Source organism: Leucoraja erinacea, chromosome 12, assembly GCF_028641065.1.
Source record: "Leucoraja erinacea ecotype New England chromosome 12, Leri_hhj_1, whole genome shotgun sequence".
In the NCBI taxonomy this organism is placed as follows: Eukaryota; Metazoa; Chordata; class Chondrichthyes; order Rajiformes; family Rajidae; genus Leucoraja; species Leucoraja erinaceus.
In genome coordinates this window covers 52,438,851-52,458,227 of record NC_073388.1, presented here as the reverse complement: position 1 = coordinate 52,458,227, position 19,377 = coordinate 52,438,851, and the positions used below count along the sequence as shown (strand labels likewise).

Genomic DNA, 19,377 nt, shown 5'->3' with positions numbered 1-19,377 from the left:
GGGGGACTAGCCCTCCCATGTGAAGGGACCCAACGGAATAGTAAGCTTAAAAGAGTTTCTTATCATAAAAAAAAGATTGGAATTTAATGTGAAAGCCAAATGGAGGGAATCCAAGATCTGACACAAAAAGCTGGTTTGGGATAAGGGAAAGGAGAGATTCCGGTAGACGCCCCTGATGGTTTGGGATAAGGAGAGAGATATAAAGAAACAATGAATGAAAGATAAGCAAAAAAGTAACAATGATAAAGGTAACAGGCCATTATAAGTTGTTTGTAGGGTGAAAATGAGAAACAAGTGTGACTTAGGTGGGGCGGGATAGAGAGAGAGAGGGAATGTCGGGGCTACCTGAAGCCAAGGTAGAGATGGTTACTGAATCTGTCATATATATCCACACCTAATTTGCAACAATGCTGTCATATCTGGAAACCCCTTTAAAATACTGCTGAGTCAACTGTCTGTGGTGATCTTTGTGTTTGATGCTATTAATTTGGGGCCAGGCCAAAATAGTAATGCTAGTGTCTAAAGGATCCAACAAGTAAAACTGTATCCATGGGACATTTGGTTTTGTAGCAATTTCATGAGCATTCCTCCTTTCATTCCAGGACAATATTATCATGCTCTTTGTGTGCCTGGCATCTCTACTCAAAAAGGCCTGGTGCACAATATGGTTCTCCACATATTAATCAACAATCCACATGATATGTTACAGTGAGCAGAATTTAAACTATAATCTGAAGGTTAATATCTCAATTTTAGAGGGATTATTGTATCTGAAATCATGGAGATTCTTTATATTCTTTATATTATACATGTTATCAGGAATAGGTCTGATGAAATAGGGGGATATAGGTACAAATACTTTTTAAATTATACCATTAAAAATCTTGCATATCGCATCTGTGAATGTTCTAGGGAGCCGCGCGTGCGGCGGGAGTGACCCGGGGAGCCACGCGAGCACGATCCACCCACCAAACCCACCCCATTCCAGGGAACTGTGGGGAAGCCGGGCGGCGAGGCCTGTCTGGGCCGAAGGGGCCTCTGGCGATGGGAGCCTTGGCGGCAGCTTGAGCCTCGACGGCAACGGAATCATCAGCGGTGGGGGTGGGGCCTTGGCGGCAACAAAGCATCGCGGCGGGACAGCAGGAACCTCGGTGGGCGGTGGAGCGTGGGGGAGAGGAAGAGGAATGGGGAAGACAATGGGGGACCCGGGGCGTGGGGGGACTGCCGTGAAGGACGATGGGGAGAATAAAGGGGGACCCAGTGGGGGGTCGGGAGCAATGTCGTTTTAGAATCCTCCGCCCAGGGGATAAGTCTGCGTTTGATGTTTTTGTGTTTGTTTGGTCCGGTTCGTTCCGGTGAAGGCGGTGGTGTGCACCGAACACAATTTAAAAATGTATATCATTTTCTTGGAGTGTAGATATACTTTTGGAGGATTAATGAGCAATTCAGGACCATTTGTTGTGGCTGGTCCAGTTGAGATTCTAAAGATAGACAAAACTAAGCGGGAGTAACTCTGCGTGTCAGACAGCATCTCTGGAGAAAAGGAATAGTTGACATTGAGACCCTTCTTCAGAGAGATTTTAGTCAGTTGTGACCTTTGATTGTTAGTGGCAAGGACATGGCAAAGATAACACTGCTGAATATATCCGATAGCTGAACTGACCCTCTATTGTTGGAGATAGTTGTTGCCTGGAAATATTATGGCACAAAAACCTACTTTATTGGCCCAAAACTGAATGTGTTTGGATCTTGCTGTGTGCGAGCAGAATTGCTCATCAGCTAATGAATGATTGAATGATGAATGAATGAATGAATAAGTTTGATGACCAAGTATTCACATACAAGGAATTTGCCTTGGTGCTCCGCCCACAAGTGACAACATGACATACAGTGACAGTTTATGAATGACACATAAAACATTAACATTATAATAAAAACATATCGATTAAACATGTGAATGAAAATAAAAATACTGGAGCAAAACAGGAAAGTTGGCAACAGGTTTTTGGTTATTGAGTAGAGCTGCTACTCGTAGGGAAAAAAGCTGTTTTTATGTCTGGTTGTGGCAGCTTTGACAGTCCGGAGAGTCGCCTTCCAGAGGGAATTGATTCAAGAGTTGAATCAGTGATTTAATGAGTCTTGAGTGGCTTTGAACATTGCGCACATTTTCAGCAGATAATCGCTCAGTTTTGGTGACCATATGAAGGCAACAACAGTGAGTACGAGCCTCAAAATTACTTCAATGGTCAGACAACATTTTAGCATGAAAGCTGTTACATAAATACAAGTCTTTAATTAATTAGACAGCAGAACATGGAGAGTTGTTGCAGTTAGGGAAAATGATAAATCAAAGGCAGGCCACCTAGATTATTGAGACAGGGTGGAGAGAATAAAATAAATGTCTGTGGCAGGATGAAGTCCGAAAAAGAAATCCTATGACACAGGCAACATGTGCCATTCAATCCTTATTAAATGGCACATGCCCATAAATCCATCCTGTCCCAGTTAATGGCAAGAGCCTTAACAACATTAATCTGCAGAGGAATCTTGGAGTCCAAGTCCACAGGATCATGAAAGGCCACCTCAAGTAGATAGTGTTTAAGAAGGCACATGGTGTGCTAGCCTTCATCAGTAAGGGGCATTGAGTATGAATCAGGAAGTCACGTTGCTGCTTTATAGGAGTTTGGTGAGACCAAATTTTGAGAGTATTGTGTGACAGTTCTGTTTGCCCCATTACAGGAAGGATGGAGAGCACCGAGGTGGTTTCCAGAATGCTGCTGACTGAACTAGAGGGTATTAGATATATACGGGACAGGCTGGACAAGGCTGCTAGGATTGTTTTCTCTGGAACATTAGTACTTCAGGAGGGACCCGTCAGAAGATTCTGATGTCTACCCTTTCAATGCACTCTGTGCCCTTTAAATTTTAGATCATTTTGAGAGCATTAATAAGGTAAAGAGTCATAATTTTTGTCCGCAGGTACAAAAGTTCAAAGACTGGAGGCAAAGGTTTAAGGTGAGAAGAGCAAAGTTTTTTGAGGAGATATGCAGGAAATGTTTTCTTATACCGACAGACAGTTGGGGTGGGGGTGCTTGAAATGTGGGCTGCTAGATGTGGTGATGGAGGTGGATATGATCCTGGCATTTAAGAGACCTTTAGGGAGGCACATGGATATGCAGGGAATGGTAAGCATAGGGACCATATACAGGCAGAGAAGATTAGGAGGAATTTTACTTTTCGCCAGGAGATGCTGTCTGACCCGTTATAGTTACTCCAGCTTTTTTTGAGTCTATCTTTGGCAGAGAAGATTGGCTGGCATCATGTTCAGGCGTGGACATTGTGGGGCTGAAGGCCTGTTCCTATGGTGTACCACTCTATGTTCTATTCATGCCAGCTGTGGATGGTAAAGGCATGTTACGTGCAGCTGATCTATCATGAGGAGATTTACGGGCGAGAGATTAAAGGCAGGAAAGAGATCAACCTGGCACCTTTAAAGGCCAGTCGCACTTTCACAACCTCTGCTGAGTTTGCCCCTTGACTCTTACTCGCAACATGGTCGTCACGAGGTCATAGATCGTAGGAGGTCATAGGCAGGCCGTGATGCTAGTCGTAGGTACTCGTGGCATCAAGTAGGTCGCGGGGGGATTTTTCTTGCCTGATGAAAAATGTCCACGAGTAAAAAAAGGTCGTGAATTAGGTCGTGAAAGAGGTGGACAGGCCCTTAAGATACAACCAGTGTAACTGTTGGAAATTGGAGATGAAAAAGAATGCTGAAAGCACCCAACAGATCCAGCAGAAGCATTCGTGTGAGAGATAAAATCTGAGTTAACATTACAGTTTGATGCCTTTTCTTCAGTGCTGTCCAGTTCAGTGATATAAAAACTGATATTGGAGAGGCGGTTATCTGAAATTGTGGAATTCCACGTGGAGTCTATGTGGAGGCAATGCTACAGTGGTCATGGGATATTTCAATATGCAGGTAAACTGGGGAAAATCAGGTTGGTACAGGAGCCCAAGAAAAGGAATTTGAAGGGTGCCACCAAGGTGGATTCTTAGAGCAAGCTTGTAGTGGAGCTAACCAGGGAAAGGCACTTCTGGATATGTGGGTATGTAATGAACCGGATTTGATAGGGGAACACTCAAGGTAAAGGAACCACTAGGGAGAAGTAACCACAAAGGGATATGATAAGTTTTAAATCTGCAATTTGCGAGGGGCAGAGAGGTGAAATTGAAATGTGTCAAACATCCCCCACCACCCCCCCCCTAGGCAATCGGATAGAGGAACTACTGGGACGATGAGGGTGGAACTGGCCAAGTTGACTGGAAAGGGACCTAGCAGGGATGACGCTGGAACAGCAATGGCAGGGAATTTCTGGAAATAATTTCGGAAGATGCAGGATCTTTTCGTTCCAAAAGGAGGAAGAAAGATTCTAGGGGGGAATAAGGCAACCATTGCTAACAAGAAAAGTCAAGGGCAGTATAAAACTAAAAGAGAAGGCATCGCAAATATTAGTGGGAAACAGGAGGATGGGAAGCTTTTAAGGAACAACAAAAGGTAACTAAGGAAGGCAATACAGGGAGAAAAGATGAATGCAAAGGTAAACTAGTCAAAATATTAAAGAGGATAGCAGATAGAGTTTCTTCAGTTAAAGAAAGAGTAATAAGAGGAAAGAGTGGATATTGACTGCTGGAGCAATGATGCAGGAGAAGTGAATAAAGAAATGGCAATTGAGGATTGAATACTGTTTTTGCATCGGTCTTCACAGTGGAAGACACCAGCAGGCAACATGCCTGAAATTCGAATGAGTCAGCGGGTTGAAGTTAGTGGAGTGGCTATTACTAAGGAGAAGGTGTTTGGAAAGCTGAAAGGGACTGAAGGTGGTGAAGTCACCTGGAAAAGATGGATTGCACCTTAGGGTTGTGAAAGAGGTGGCTTTAGAGATTGTGGAGGCATTGATAGTGATATTTCAAGAAACACTAGAGGCAGAAGTGGTTCCAGATGATTGGGAAATTGCCAATTTTACCCCGTTACACAAGAAGGGAGCAAAGCAGAATAGTGGGAACTATAGGCCGGTTAGTCTGACTTTGATGGTTGGTAAGATTTGAGTTCATTATAAAGGATGAGGTTAAGGGGTACTTTGAAGTTCACGATAAAATAGGCTGGTTAGCATGGTTTTGAGAAGGGGAGGTATGTCTATACAAAAGGTTTTGGTTAGTAGTGAATAAAGGCGTTAGATTATTTTCTAAATGGGAGATAATCCAGAATCGGAGGTACAATGGGACTTGAAAAATGCTGGTGCAGGATTCCTGAAAAGATAATCTGCAAGATGAAACGGTAGTAAGATAGCAAATGCAAACGCTAGCATTTGTATTTCAAGAGGGGCTTGTATACAAAAAACAGAGATGTTGTGAAGGCTCTATAAGATGCTGGTCAGGCAACGAAGCATTTGGAATATTGTGAGCAATTTTGAGCACCATATCTGAGGGAAGGATGTGCTGGATGCTGGAGAGGGTCCAGAGGAGGTTTACAAGAATGATCCCAGGAATGAGTAGGTTAACATGTGATGAGCATTTGACGGCACTGGGCCTGTACTCACTGGAGTTTAGAAGAATGAGGGGAACCTCATAGACATGTATAGAATAACGAATGGCTTGGATAGAGTGGATGTGAAGAGGATGTTTCACTTGTGGGAGAGTCGAGGATGAGAGGTCAAAGCCACAGAATTAAAGGACATTTCTTTGAAGAGATAAGGAGGTATTACTTTACTCAGAGGGTGGTGAATCTATGGAATAATTTGCCACAGAAGACTGTGAAGGCCAAGTCAGTGGATATATTTAAGGGCAGAGATAGATAGATTATTGGTTAGCACAGGTGCCAGAGGTTTGGGGATGATGGCAGGCGATTGGTGTTAGGAGGGAGAGATACATGAGCCATGATTGAATGACACAATAGACGAAGGGGGTGAATGGCCTAATGCTGCTCCTATCACTTATGATCTTGTGATCTTATGGAGTCCCCTGGGGCTGTGAGGCAGTTTCTTGTTTTATTGTTTTTCTTTAAGTATTTTCTCCTCTTTGAGGAAAGAAAATACAGGTAGTTCACCTACAATGCGTTTTTTTTTTACACAATTTGAATCACAATTTGGATATAATGTGATTGATGATTTAGGGAATGTTATTTGTATTATGTGGGTCAAATTGGTTGTAAATGCGATTCTAAGGGAGCACAAGAGAAACCATTTAAAAGCTTTGGAAAGAAAAACACTGGGAAAAAAACAACTGGTTCCATGTAACCTCCCCACAATAACCATTGTCTCTTAAGAACAGAGTTGTTACTTAATCTGTGTGTGGTCGTGGAAATTGACAAGCGATTGCTTCTATTGATACGTGGATGCAACAATAATCCATTAAACAATGTAACATGCCGCCTTTTAGCTTGCAGGAACAAAATACCAGCTCACCGCTGTTGCTCCAGATAGGGCGTTAGGCGCTAGTGAGTTTAAGACTCTTATCGCAATAACATTATCTTTCCATAGAATTTTCAAAAAATAAAGGTCCTTTTGGTAGCTGTAAGCCGTTTTAATTAAAGCATTTGACTATGAATTTATTGCCAAATGCACTTTATTCCATCATAGATAAACATTTATTAAAGCACTCGTTTCAGTCATTAAAATAGTTTTGTACAACAATCTACTTTTTGATGTATGTAGATTATGTGCACGGTGTTAAAAAAGTACTGCATCACATAATTTAACTGCGGGACTGCAAGGAAAGTTGACTTGACCTAATGGGGCAAAAAACACATCTGACTGAGAACTTGGGAGAGTTTTTATTCAAATATTGAGAAGTGAATGGAGAGATCAAACGTTTTGCTTATTATTTTGCCATATAATTCCATATCCTCAGTGTGTGAGAAGTGAAATAGGAAAATATTGTCAAAGCAAACATGTACGTACATTGTAGAACTAACATCTCAAGTATGTTCTCAGTGAAATCATCCTCTTTGTTCTATTATGTACATTGTTTGTTCTGTCTGAACAAAGACATAAAAATATCATTGGCCTTCATCTGTGTTGGTTACACTTTGTAGAGAGAATGGAGATCAGATTTTGTTCAAATGACTCGATACTTTTGTAGAGAAAAGCTGCCTTTGGCAATCGTCACTAACAATTAAGAAATATTTATAACAGTAATATTGTTTTTTTGCCGAAAGAAGTAGTAATTTAACCATAAAATAGTTTGGAAATCTAAACTTCAAGCCTTGGATTTTCCTCATCCTGAACAGCCATGTGTTTTATTGCTGAGAGAAAAGAAAATGAATTATTACAACCATCAATGTTTGGTTAAAATAGTAAATGACCACTTGATGCAGCACTGCCAGTGATCCACAAAACACAAAAACAAGACCACCTCCAGTACTTCGGGCCAGAAAGTCTGTCCTTTCAAAAAATCTGGGCTTGGGAACCAGCAAGGAAGCTAATTCTTTTTGTGTCGGAAGGAACTGCAGATGCTGGTTTTATCCATCCCGAAGTTAGACACAAAAAGCCGGAGTAAATTTTTCAGTGGGGGGGGGAACAGGCAACAAAAATCAGCCAAGGCACAGAAGGAGGATGGGTGATTGCAATGCATTTCGTTGTCAATGCATTTCGTTGTCTCTGTACTGTACACTGACACTGACAAATTAAAATTGAATTGAATCTGAATCGGACATTTCTGGTTGAGACCCTTTCTTCAGACTGAAAAGTCACGGGAAAGGGAAATGGAGAGATAAAGATGATGATGTAGAGATACAGAACAAATGAATGAAAGATATGCAAGGTTTATTTTATAAGCTTTTACTTTTTTACATATCTTTATTTCATATGTTCTATATCTCTCTACATCTCGTTTCTCTTTCCCCTGTCTCGAGAAGGGCAGTTGACACGAAACGTCACCCATTCCTTCTCTCCAGAGATGCTGCCTGTCCCGCTGAGTTACTGCAGCATTTGGTGTCTATCTTCAGCCAGAAAGTTTGTCCTTTCAAGAAATCTGGGCTAGGAGTCCAGCAAGCTAATTATGTTGCTGCATTCGACAAAGTCTCACTCACTGTCACTTTGAACACATTGCTGAAAGAAACTGGACTCCAGCTGAGTTTGAGAATGGACAGCCTCATTTAAATAAAAACAAATAAGCCACGTGGATTGCATGAAGGTAAGGAAACAAGGCCAAGTCATTGGGGAAAAACTCAAAGACAGGAACCCCAGCTACCTTATCTATGATCGCCTATTTATTATAAAGGGATTATCAGGAATGTAAAATTACTTTTATCTGGAATAAACATAAACAATGGGGGGTTGTTAAAAAAACTGTCTTCACATTGTGTCTGAAGAAGGGTTCCAACTCGAAACATCATTTATTCCATTTCTCCAGAAGAGACTACTGCCTGACCCACAGAGTTATTCCAGCATTTCATGTCTACCTTCAGCATAAATCAGCATCTGCAGTTCCTTCCATCCACATTGAGTTGTATGGCACATGTGGTATATAAAATCAGAAACTGATTAGATGGTTCAATATTGGAAATCCATGAATCGCTGTGGATCATCGTTAGCGCCAGTGCCCCATCAGTAATAATCTGCTCTACAAAAGCCCTTTTTTTAAAACTTTATACAGCGGAAAAACAGGCCCTTTCACCCCACTGAGTCCATGCTGCCCGCCGTGATCTGCATACATCAGCATTATCCTACACACTAGGGACAATTTTAACAATTTTTACCGAAGCCAATTAACCAAAACTTACGCCATTGGAGCGTGGGAAGAAACCGGAAGCACCCGGAGAAAACCCATGCAAGTGACGGGGAACAATGGAGCAAACTCCGTACAGACAGCACCCATAGCCAGGATAGAACCGGGTCTCTGGCCACTGTAAAGCGGTCAGCAATCTACAGCTGCGCCAGATATTGATTTTGGCCAAAAACCACTGGGCTCGAAACCATCATCTCAACCTGGATCAAATACAGACGATAGAGCTAAAGTTACTGTCCTTGACATCAAGGTTCCACTTTGACCCCAAACATGACATCAGGCACCTCTGGAAGAACTAAAGGGCCTGTCCCACTTGGGCGATGGTTTTTTTAACGTAGTGCAGCTGAGTGGGGTCGCTATTTACTTACAGGCACTCGAGGGCAGCAGTAGGCATCTCTTCCGGTGACCGGACATTTTGATTGGATAATTGGAGTTTCACGACCTAGGAAGAGCTACCGGTAGGTAAAATGCCCGCTAAACTTTATTAAACTTCTTAAAAGTGTCTCCACTCCTTCTCCCCCCCCCTTCTCTCCCCCCTTCTCTCCCTTTCTCTTCCCCTTCTCTCCCCTTTCTCTTCCCTTCTGTCTCCCTTCTGTTTCCCTTCGCTTCCTTCTCTCCCCCTTCCCCCCCCCCCCCAGCTACGTCTCTCTAAAGGACTTACGGTACTCTGTGGCAGCCATTTACTCTTCCTCATCATCGCGCAGACAGCACTCCCCCCGCTTTCCGCTTTCTCCATGTGTGTGTTGTGTGCGTGTGTCCAGCTCGAGGTTTTCAGGCGAGTTCCCTTGAGCTTGAAGGTCGAAGACACTCTTCTGGACTCGCGGATTAGGTCGCCCAAGTGGGACAGTTCCTTTAGTCACTGGGAATACTGACGTCAAGGAGTAAACAATTGTTGGAATGAAACTCAAGTAAAGGAAAATCTTTCTGGCCATTGGTCAATCATCCCACCGCTGGAACATCATTGCAGACGTTCTTCATGGCATTGTCCCACGCCCATCCATCCTCAGCACTTCATCAATGACCTTCTTCCCACAATAAGATTAGAAATGGGGAGTTTTGCTGTTGAATGCACTGTGTTTAATTCCATTTGCATCCCTCAGTAAATGAAGCAGTTCTGTGGTTCTATGGGCAAGACCATGGCAACATTCTGGCATGGACTGTCCACTTACAATTAACAGTCTGACCCTAGAAGTACCAGATAGTGAACACAAGAGAATGTCTAACCACCAATGTATGACATTCAGCAGCATCAACATCACCAGGTTCCTACTTTCACCATTCTAAGGTCACTGCTGTCCAGGCACCTCACTGGGCAGCCAGATACATATTTTAGTCTCAAGAGCAGGTTAGAGCCTGGTGGTATTCCCTTCTCAATCCCATTTCTACATCCTCTCAGCCACCTTCCTATCACTGCTCTCTTCACTTTATTGAATATCCCCCTCGCCATTCTTTCCTTTCGTTGCTTTTCTTCTGTTTTCCTCTTGATCTCTCAGTCTCAGTCACTTAGCACTTTCTTTCCCAACTGCTCCACTCCCCCATCTATCAGCCTCTCCTCATTTGTAGGGAGAAACTGCAGATGCTGGTTTAAACTGAAGGTAGGCACAAACAACTGGAGTAAATTAGCGGGTCAGACAGCATCTCTGGAGAAAAGAAATAGGTGATGTTTTGGTTCGAGACCCTTCTTCAGACTGAAGAAGGTTCTCAACCCAAAGCATCACCCATTCCTTTTCTCTAGAGATGCTGTCTGACACACTGAGTTACTCCAGCTTTTTGTGTCTATCTTGGTCTCTCCTCATTCATGTGCTCTCCCCTATGACACATCCTCTCCCACTTTTCTCATATGTTTAAAGAAACTGTACGTATATATACTGTCCACCAAAACTCCCACCTCTAGTCCTGGATCAAATAATGCACGATTTCTGACCACAACGTCAGAAATAGGGCGGAACCATGGGGCAGTGGTAGAGTTGCTGCCTTACACTGCTTGCAGCGCCAAAGACCACGATTAGATCCCAATTACAGGTGCTGTCTGTATGGAGTTTGTGTGTTCTTCCCATGACCGCGTGGTTTTTCTCCAAGATATTCGGTTTCCTCCCACACTCCAAAGACGTACAGGTTTGTAGGTTAATTGGTGTACGTGTAAATTGTCCCAAGTGTGGGATAGTATTAATTTGCGCGGATCCCTGGTCGGTGCGGGCGCGGTGGGCCGAAGGGCCTGTTTCCACACTGTATGTCTAAACTAAACTAAACACTGCCTTTAGTGTTGAGTGTTCCCACAAAGTCCACTGACATAATTCAAAAATCATTCATTTGTAGACAACGAGATCATACATTTCATTTGATTGTCAGTTGGCACATGGGAGTTGGCAACATGTACAATTTGCTCTACAGTCAATTGAATCTTCAAATATTTTTACTGCTGTGTGAGGGGAAAGTTGTGGTCAAATTCTCTCACAGTTTGATGAATTAGATTTAGGGGTCGATTGGGCTCCATAAAGATGTAAAATTGATTCTTAATGACCTGAATGTTAAATGGGTGTGAACAACTGTGGAGATTCAAGAACACATTTCTCTGGTTGTTGGTCTGTCCATCTGTTTGTCTGCCCATCTTTCTCATTCCAAAAGCAAGTTTTTCCCCCTCAATGTACATTACGAGAGCGCTGTGGCTGCCAGCCATTAACATTCTCCAGGCAGCCTGGACCACAGCAATAACCAGTTTAGCTTTAAACAGCACATTTAGAGACCTCATAGGCCTTTGAGAAAAGTAGCTTCCTGTGCCTAACACTGATTGTTTTTCTTTCACGCTCCTTCCAGTGCTTGAACGCTGCGACTACTTTGCATCAGATGATCTCATCCAGCTGCCTGATTATTAATGTACGCACACTTCAAAACCATGTTTTTGGAAACTGTTTCCCATCTCCAAAACTGACTGCTTCTAACAATTTTAGTACTTAACTGGACTAAGTGGGACCCATCGGGTCCCAGTCACACGGGAGGCCTGGTCCCCCAACGCAACCCATTCCCCAACGCAATATTCCACCACTCACCCGTTCCTCCAATGCAATACTCACACATAGCCCCCTAACTGCGCAGGCGCGGCTGACGAGTTCCCCGTTGTGACGCCCCTGATCTCCCCTCGCCCCTCATTCCCCCCCCACTCTGCCCCATGTCCTTCCCCCCACACACTTTCGCCATCCATCCCCCCCCTCCCCCCCCCCCCCCCCACCCCCCCCCCCCCCCCCCCATCCACGCTTAGCGGCTCTACGACGGCGCAGACATTCCGCCTATTGGGTTTCCATTGTGATGTAGAACATGCAGGTATTACTGCGCAAGTACAGCTGACGGGCGCGGCGTGGAAAAGGGATTTATTAAAGCTTAAAATGTGAATGTCTTAAAATATAACAATATAAATGTTAAAGTTGAGATTTATTCAGTACATTCTTTCTTATTGTGTCTCTTGTTGAGTCCTGCAGCTGGGGGAGGGGCACAACTTCAGGCGGGGGCTGTCGGGGGGCGGAGGGGAGGGAAGGAGGGGGAGGGGGGAGCATCCTGCAGCTGGGGGAGGGGTCAGCTTCAGGAGGGGCTGTTGGGGGCCGGTGAGGATGGGCAAAAATTGTGGCGCTATTGTGTACTGTTTTTGCACAAATAGAATGACCGCGCAAACTAGAAGATAACAAGATCAGAGCTTTAGTTATAGATAGATAGATAGATAGATAGATAGATAGATAGATAGATAGATAGATAGATAGATAGATAGATAGATGCCTCTTTGCATAATGTCTGAGAGGGAGGCAGATAAATGTGGTAGTGTGCAGCTGCTAGTGGGCCGAGTTCCCACTAAACCTGTCCTACCCATGAGCCTGTCCAAATGTGTTTGAAACGTTGCAATAGTATCTGCCTCAACTACCTCCTCCGGCACCTCGTTCCATACACCCACCACCCTTTGTGTGAAAACGTTACCCTTCAGCTTCCTATTAAATCTCTCCTTAAATCTGTGTGTTCTGGTTCTTGATTCCCCTACTCTGGGCAAGAGACTCATGCATCTACCTGATCTATTCCTCTCATGATTTTATACACCTCTATAGCATCACCCGTCATTTGCTTGCGCTTCAAGGAATAGAGCCCTAGTCTGTTCAACATCTCCCTATAGCTCAGGCCCTCGGGGTCTAGCAACATCTTCATAAATCTTCTTTGCACCCTTTCCAGTTTTCCTAAATACTCTAAATGTGGCCTCACCAATGTCTTAAACAACTGCAGCATGACCTCCCAACTTCTTTACTCAATGCTCTGACTGATGAAGTCCAATGTGTCAAAAGCCTCTTTGACCACCCTATCTAACTGTGATGGCACTTTCAACGAACTATGTACCTGGACTCCTAGATCTGTCTGTTCTACAACGCTCTCCAGAGCCCTACCATTCACTGTGAAGGTTCTGCCCATGTTAGTACACCCCGAATCCAACACCTCACATTTCTCTGTAATAAATTGCATCAACCATTCCTCAGGCCACCTTCCCAACTGATCAAGATACTGCTGCTTTCTTTGGCAACCATCTTCACTATCTACAATACCATTCAGTTTTGTGTCATCTGCAAACTTGCCATGTACAATCTCATCCAAATCATTGATGTAGATGACAAACTGTGATGGGTCTAGCACCCGAACCCCGAGGCACACCACTAGTCACATGTCTCCAGTCCGGGTGATTCCTGAGATATGGGAAACAGCTCATGTTTTCCAGGGTAGACACAAAAAGCTAAGATACTAACTAATAGTATTCCTTTATTGTCATTCAGACTTTTCAGCCTGAACGAATTTACGTGCCTTACAGTCATAACATAGAATAAAATAACAAAACACACAATAAACACAGATTTAACATCCACTACAGTGAGTTCACCAGGCACCTCCTCACTGTGATGGAAGGCAAAAGTCTTAAAGTCCTTGTCTCTTCCCTCCTTGTTCTCCCTCTGCGCTGAAGCAATCCAGGCTTCCGATGTAGGGCCCCCCCGCCGGGTGATGGTAAGTAAGTCCTGCGGCTGAATCCGAGCTCCGCGAGCGGGCCGATTCAAACTGCGCGGACCAGGGCGGTCGAAGCTACTGAAGCTGCCGCCCTCCAGTCCAGCGGCCAAAGCTGTTGTTGTGGGAGCTCCGGAGAACTGGTCACCAACCTGGGACCTGCGAGCTCCCGACGATGTCGTCCACTGGGCCTGTGGCCGAAGCCTCCAAGGCTCCGAAGTTGGGTCGCCGCCGCCGCAACGCCATCGAGGTCGGTCCCAGTTGGAGACCGTCAGCTCCGCGATTAGGCCTCAGCACAGACGGAGACGGGGACGGGGAAACTTTCAACACAACACAAAGAATTGTAATATCTCAGTGGGTCAGGCCGCATCATTGGATATAATGGATGGGTGAGGTTTTGGACCGGGTCACTTCTTCAGCCCAGGTCTGAAGAAGGGTCCAGACCAGAAATGTCACCTATCCATGTTCTTCAGGAATGTTGCCTGGCCTGATGAATTACTCCACCACTTTATATCTTTTTGTGTAAATCAGCATCAGCAAAAGTCCCTTGTTTCTACAACTTTAAATAAAATGTACCTGTTTTCTTTTCCCTCAGGGTTGGTGAAGCCAGTCAAATGAATTGTAATGCTGTCATATTGTAAGGTTGGGAAGCTGAGGAGCCAGATATGGAGTGCATCCAATATCTCCTTAGCATGCCAGTGCTTGTACAATGGAGTTAATAGTAAGCCCAGCAGTTCACAATGAGTGAAGGTGCACTACTGTGACATCCCTCTCATCTCCCTCTGATACCCGTGTTCAACTGAGCAGACTGTATCTATGACACACCTGAGCCACAAGCTGCTGACAGATGGACATCATTTTCCAATGGACTCTCAAGCTGTAAATCAGATCAGATCAGCCCAGAATTAACATCTCCATTCCAGAAGATTTTATGCCAACATTTCGGAAAGAAGATAATTAAATGCAATCTACAATTTGACATTAATGTTAGAAGTCTTGGTATTATCAAAATACTACCTGTGCAAATCAATCTTGCCATCTCACAGATAATCATTCCCTTAACACAAATCTATGTCTGCAATTGTGTCTCACTATGTCACTTTTCTTATTGTATCTAAGTTTCCTCTCTTCATCACCCTGCGTCCTCACTCAGTTGCAATCAGGAACTACCAACTTTCACTTCTCCATGATCTTACATTTGTGGCCTTCCTCCAACTCGAAAAGTTGAAGCTTCATATTTCATACTCACTAGCTCATGACTTTATTTCATAGTCTGGTATATAATAATATAAAAAAATAAAGGAAAATATATGACTTCATATCTTTATGAGAAAAAGTTCAAGTTTAACAGTATTTTTATTTTAGTTGTACCACAATGTGTTGCATTTACATATTTCAGAGGTGAAGGCACGGGAAGCTGAAAGCACAGCTATTAATAGGGGAATGATTAAAAATATGGGATGCACAAGAGGCTGCCTCTGAAGGCCTGAACTAAGAGTCATGATGGGACTCGGTATGACTTAAGGGGCCTGTCCCACTTGGGCGTCATTTGCGCGTCATTTACGCTACATCATTTACGCATCACGATGCACGACGCACCACCTGCGTGAAGCGCAATTGACGCCCAGGTGGGACAGGCCCTGTAGGTAATGGATTTGAGCCTTGATCAACGTTACAGAAATGTGAGGTCAGCCATAAGGTTAGAGAAAACAATTGTCAGATTTGGCTTAGAGCAGTGGACACGTCATGCCAGAGTCAGAGGTGAGTAGTATTACTGAGATGGAAGCAGAAGGGTTTGGTGATAGCATGACTACCTGGTCAGGATGCTAAGGTTGTGAACAGTTTGGATCTACCTCAAGCACATTAATGGTATGTTATTTAGAGAGTCGAGTTCTGCGCTCAGGACAGCGTTACAGGTCCATCAAATCACACACCACGAGATTAACAAATAGTTTCTACCCCAAGGCCATCACCACTCTGAACTCCGCACTGAACACACAGCCCCCATAGCTAATATTTTGTACTACCACAACACTATACTGTGAATATTGCACATTATGACTTGACTTGACGTTTTCTTGCCATTTTTGTTATTTGTTATTATTTATCTGATACGTTCGGGCAGTGTAATTTTGTTGTATGTATTTACAATGACAATAAAGTGTATTATTATTATTATTATTATTATTATTATTATTATTATTATTATTATTATTATTATTATTATTATTATTATTATTATTGTTGTGAGGTCCAAAGGCAATGGGTTAGCCTTCATTTCCCAATATTTATTTGGGGAGATTTCTGGTCATTCAGTGCTAGAGGTTTGGAAAAGCAGAATGGTCAACAAGGCTGGATGTTGTCAATGTGGATGCGGAACAACACAACACATTAAGGACTTGTCCCACTTACGTGTCCTTGGCACGCAAATTACGCGATGTCGTGGTCGCGTTGAGCCGCGACGGTCCCGCGAAGGTTCCGCTCGACTTCATTCGTCCGCACAGCCGTCTGGAGCGTGTGACGTCATTTGAAGATGGACGCAAAATGCCGGAGTAACTCAGCGGGTCCGGCAGCATCTCTGGAGAGAAAGAATGGGTGATGTTTCGTGTCGAGACTCTTCTTCAGTCTGTAAAGAAGGGTCTTGACCCGAAATGTCACCCATTGCTTCTCTCCAGAGATGCTGCCGGTCCCGCTGAGTTATGCCCCTGTCTCACTTAGGAAACCTGAACGGAAACCTCTGGAGACTTTGCGCCCCACCCAAGGTTTCCTCTGGCAACCACCTGCAACGTCCGGGAACCGCACGGAAACCTTGGGTGGGGCGCAAAGTCTCCAGAGTTTTCCGTTCAGGTTTCCTAAGTGGGACAGGGGCATAACTCCTGCATTTTGTGTCTATGTTCAATTTTCTTGGCCACGCTCTGGGATTAGAAGTGGGGGCGGATCCGGACCGCAACGGCCGTGAGCCCCAGGCTGAGCTTGGCGATCGTTTGCCTGCTTCTGCTGTTGTTAGAGGTGAGACTTTGCGTCGCGCCAGGATCTTGGGCCTGTCCCACTTTGGCCGTCAGTTCCGCGACAGGCCATTGGCGCGCAAAGATTTTGTTTGCTACAAAAATTTCAGAGCCTCGTGCGATGTCGCGCACAACTACATACCCGTCCGCGCTTCTCAGTGGGACCGGCCCCGCGCGGCCATACGATGCCCGTGCTCCTCAACGCGACCACGAGGTTGCGTAATTTGCTTGCCAAGGACACGTAAGTGGGACAGGCCCTTTAATAGGAGTTCTCAAGAGAACAATTGTGCAGGCAAAGGCTAATTCCTGATAGCCTCTAATGGGAAAACCTGCTGTTTTGTAGAAGCACTTTAGTCTGGGATTCCTGTTTTATGAGCATGAATCTGACTCATTGCTATGGCTCCATTACTAGATCTGCAGATGGAAATTAAGCAAATGAAATAAAACTATGAAGAATTAATACATTTTGCAAGGTTTCCTGATTTTTCTGTTCAGTACATCTAGTCCATCTTGATGGACTAGTTCTGCATACTCTTAGCACCTAATAAAAAAAACCTAATAAAGTTACATTAATAACTTTAATTCTTCATTTTTTACAGGATACCCCATTGGCAATTAAGACGAGCACTTCCAGCATTCAAAGTGCTTACTCCACAGGAGGATTCTGACAAATGGATTGTTTGTTCTCATGAGGTGGTCCCATTACTACAATGAGATTTAAAGTGCAGATAAGGTACTGACATTTGGATGGAGTTTTAGGATGATTTCATGATGTATGCAACTTTTGAACAAATCCTTTTCTTTGCAACCTCTTTCAATTGTCCCAAAACCTTGCAAAAAATTGACACTTTTTTCTCTGCACTTTTTTTAAAACTGTAATCTGTTGTTCCCTTGCCCGCACATATTGATCGCTAGAAAAAAGAAATATCGGACCATGTTCCAGCAGGCAAATTAAAGATTCCCGAGGAAGATCTCAGCATTTGCTCTTCAAAGCAATTGCATCTTCATGACTAAAATCTTTGTATCAACCATGTTATTCTCTTCTACTTTTGCTTCAAAATCTATTATTCGTATGATAATATTATATGAGCACCATATTCTCAGTTAAGCATCTCGACTTTACTATAATCTAGCAAATGATCTAAAACCCTATTTACTTTATTTGCAGTGTCCTTATCCTGCTTGTCTTCAGACGGATCCCGCTGTTCATGAATCATGTCTCAAGATCCATTATCTTTCATACGTGCCATTGCATAGTGTAATTACGTTTGGTGCCCTATATAAGTGACTATATAACCCAACAATTACCTATTCATTCCAACACAAATGGATCTATTCTACTTACTGTCCAAACCAACTAGTGACCTGTTCACTTAGTCCAGGTTATTAGCTTCTGCTCTGTTTAAGTATCATCAGCAAACAACACTGAATTCATTAATGACTTCACCATGTAATTGCTGAAAATTATAGCAGTGGTTTCAATACGAATCCTTGTAGCTCTATTCAGATTTGCTCTCTTTAATTGCAGCTACACATGCCACAACTCTCCTGATCAGATAGATACAAAAAGCTGGAGTAACTCAGCGGGTCAGGCAGCATCTCTGGAGAAAAGGAATAGGTGACGATTCGGGTCGACACCCTTCCTCAGTCTGAGTCAGGGAAAAGGGGAATGAGAGATATAGATGGTGACATAGAGAGATATAGAACAAATGAATGAAAGATATGCGTAAAGATATAAAGTACTGATGATAAAGGAAACATGTGAAAGATGAGTCTCGTATTGTGATTCCAGCATTCCACTGTTGTTTGTTATACTATTCTTATACCAATGTAAAGCACTTTGGCCAACAAGAGTTGTTTTTTAAATGTGCTATATAAATAAAAGTGACTTGACTTGACTTGACTTGAAACATTTTTTTTACAAAAAAACTATATAAAAACTTAATGATTTCAATGTTTAATTGGCATATGTGGGCAGTGGAAGCTGAGGAAGATAGTCACAAAATTCTGGAGTGGCTCAGCGGATCTGACAGTATCCCTGGAGAAAAGGAATAGGTGATGTTTTGGGTCGAGAACCTCCTTCAGAATGCATAGCTTTTCCAATGCTGAAAGGAAAATCTGACATTTGTTATCCCTATCCTCTTGGCTGACCTCCCATTTAGGTCTGAAGAAGGGTCTCGACCCAAAACGTCACCTATTCCTTTTCTCCAAAAATACTGTCTGACCAACTCAGCTTCTCCAGCTTTTTGTGTCCATCTTCAGTTTAAACCAGCAGTTCCTTCTCAGTTCCAATACTCAGTACGAGATAAATTGCCTAAGAAAGAGCGCAATAAAACCTGCACTAAACCCCAAATTTGCAGGGTTGTGTAAAACAGCTGCAACACAAGTTTAAATACTGCTATTTGGGGGAAAAGAGCTTGATGAAGAAGCTAAAGCTGTCGGGCTCATGAGGGCGTCATCAGGAACGAGCAAGACCACACACCCTAGACGGCAGCACCCCTATGCATCCACCAGCAGGCATCGACACCAGGATGCTGGCGAAAGCATGAGGGCCGCACAGCAACCACGA

The 19,377-nt window shown here is 43.6% G+C and overlaps 1 long non-coding RNA gene across 1 annotated transcript in view; it reads left to right on the top strand.

The window, feature by feature from the left end:
* The window catches only part of LOC129702369 (uncharacterized), a 58,318-nt gene extending 39,622 nt beyond the window's left edge, over window positions 1-18,696 (top strand). Inside the window, exons 2-3 of the long non-coding RNA XR_008724370.1 lie at window positions 17,408-17,541; window positions 17,977-18,696. This is a non-coding gene — a long non-coding RNA (uncharacterized LOC129702369). The remainder of the gene's footprint in view (window positions 1-17,407; window positions 17,542-17,976) is intronic.
* Window positions 18,697-19,377: the final 681 nt, after the last annotated feature.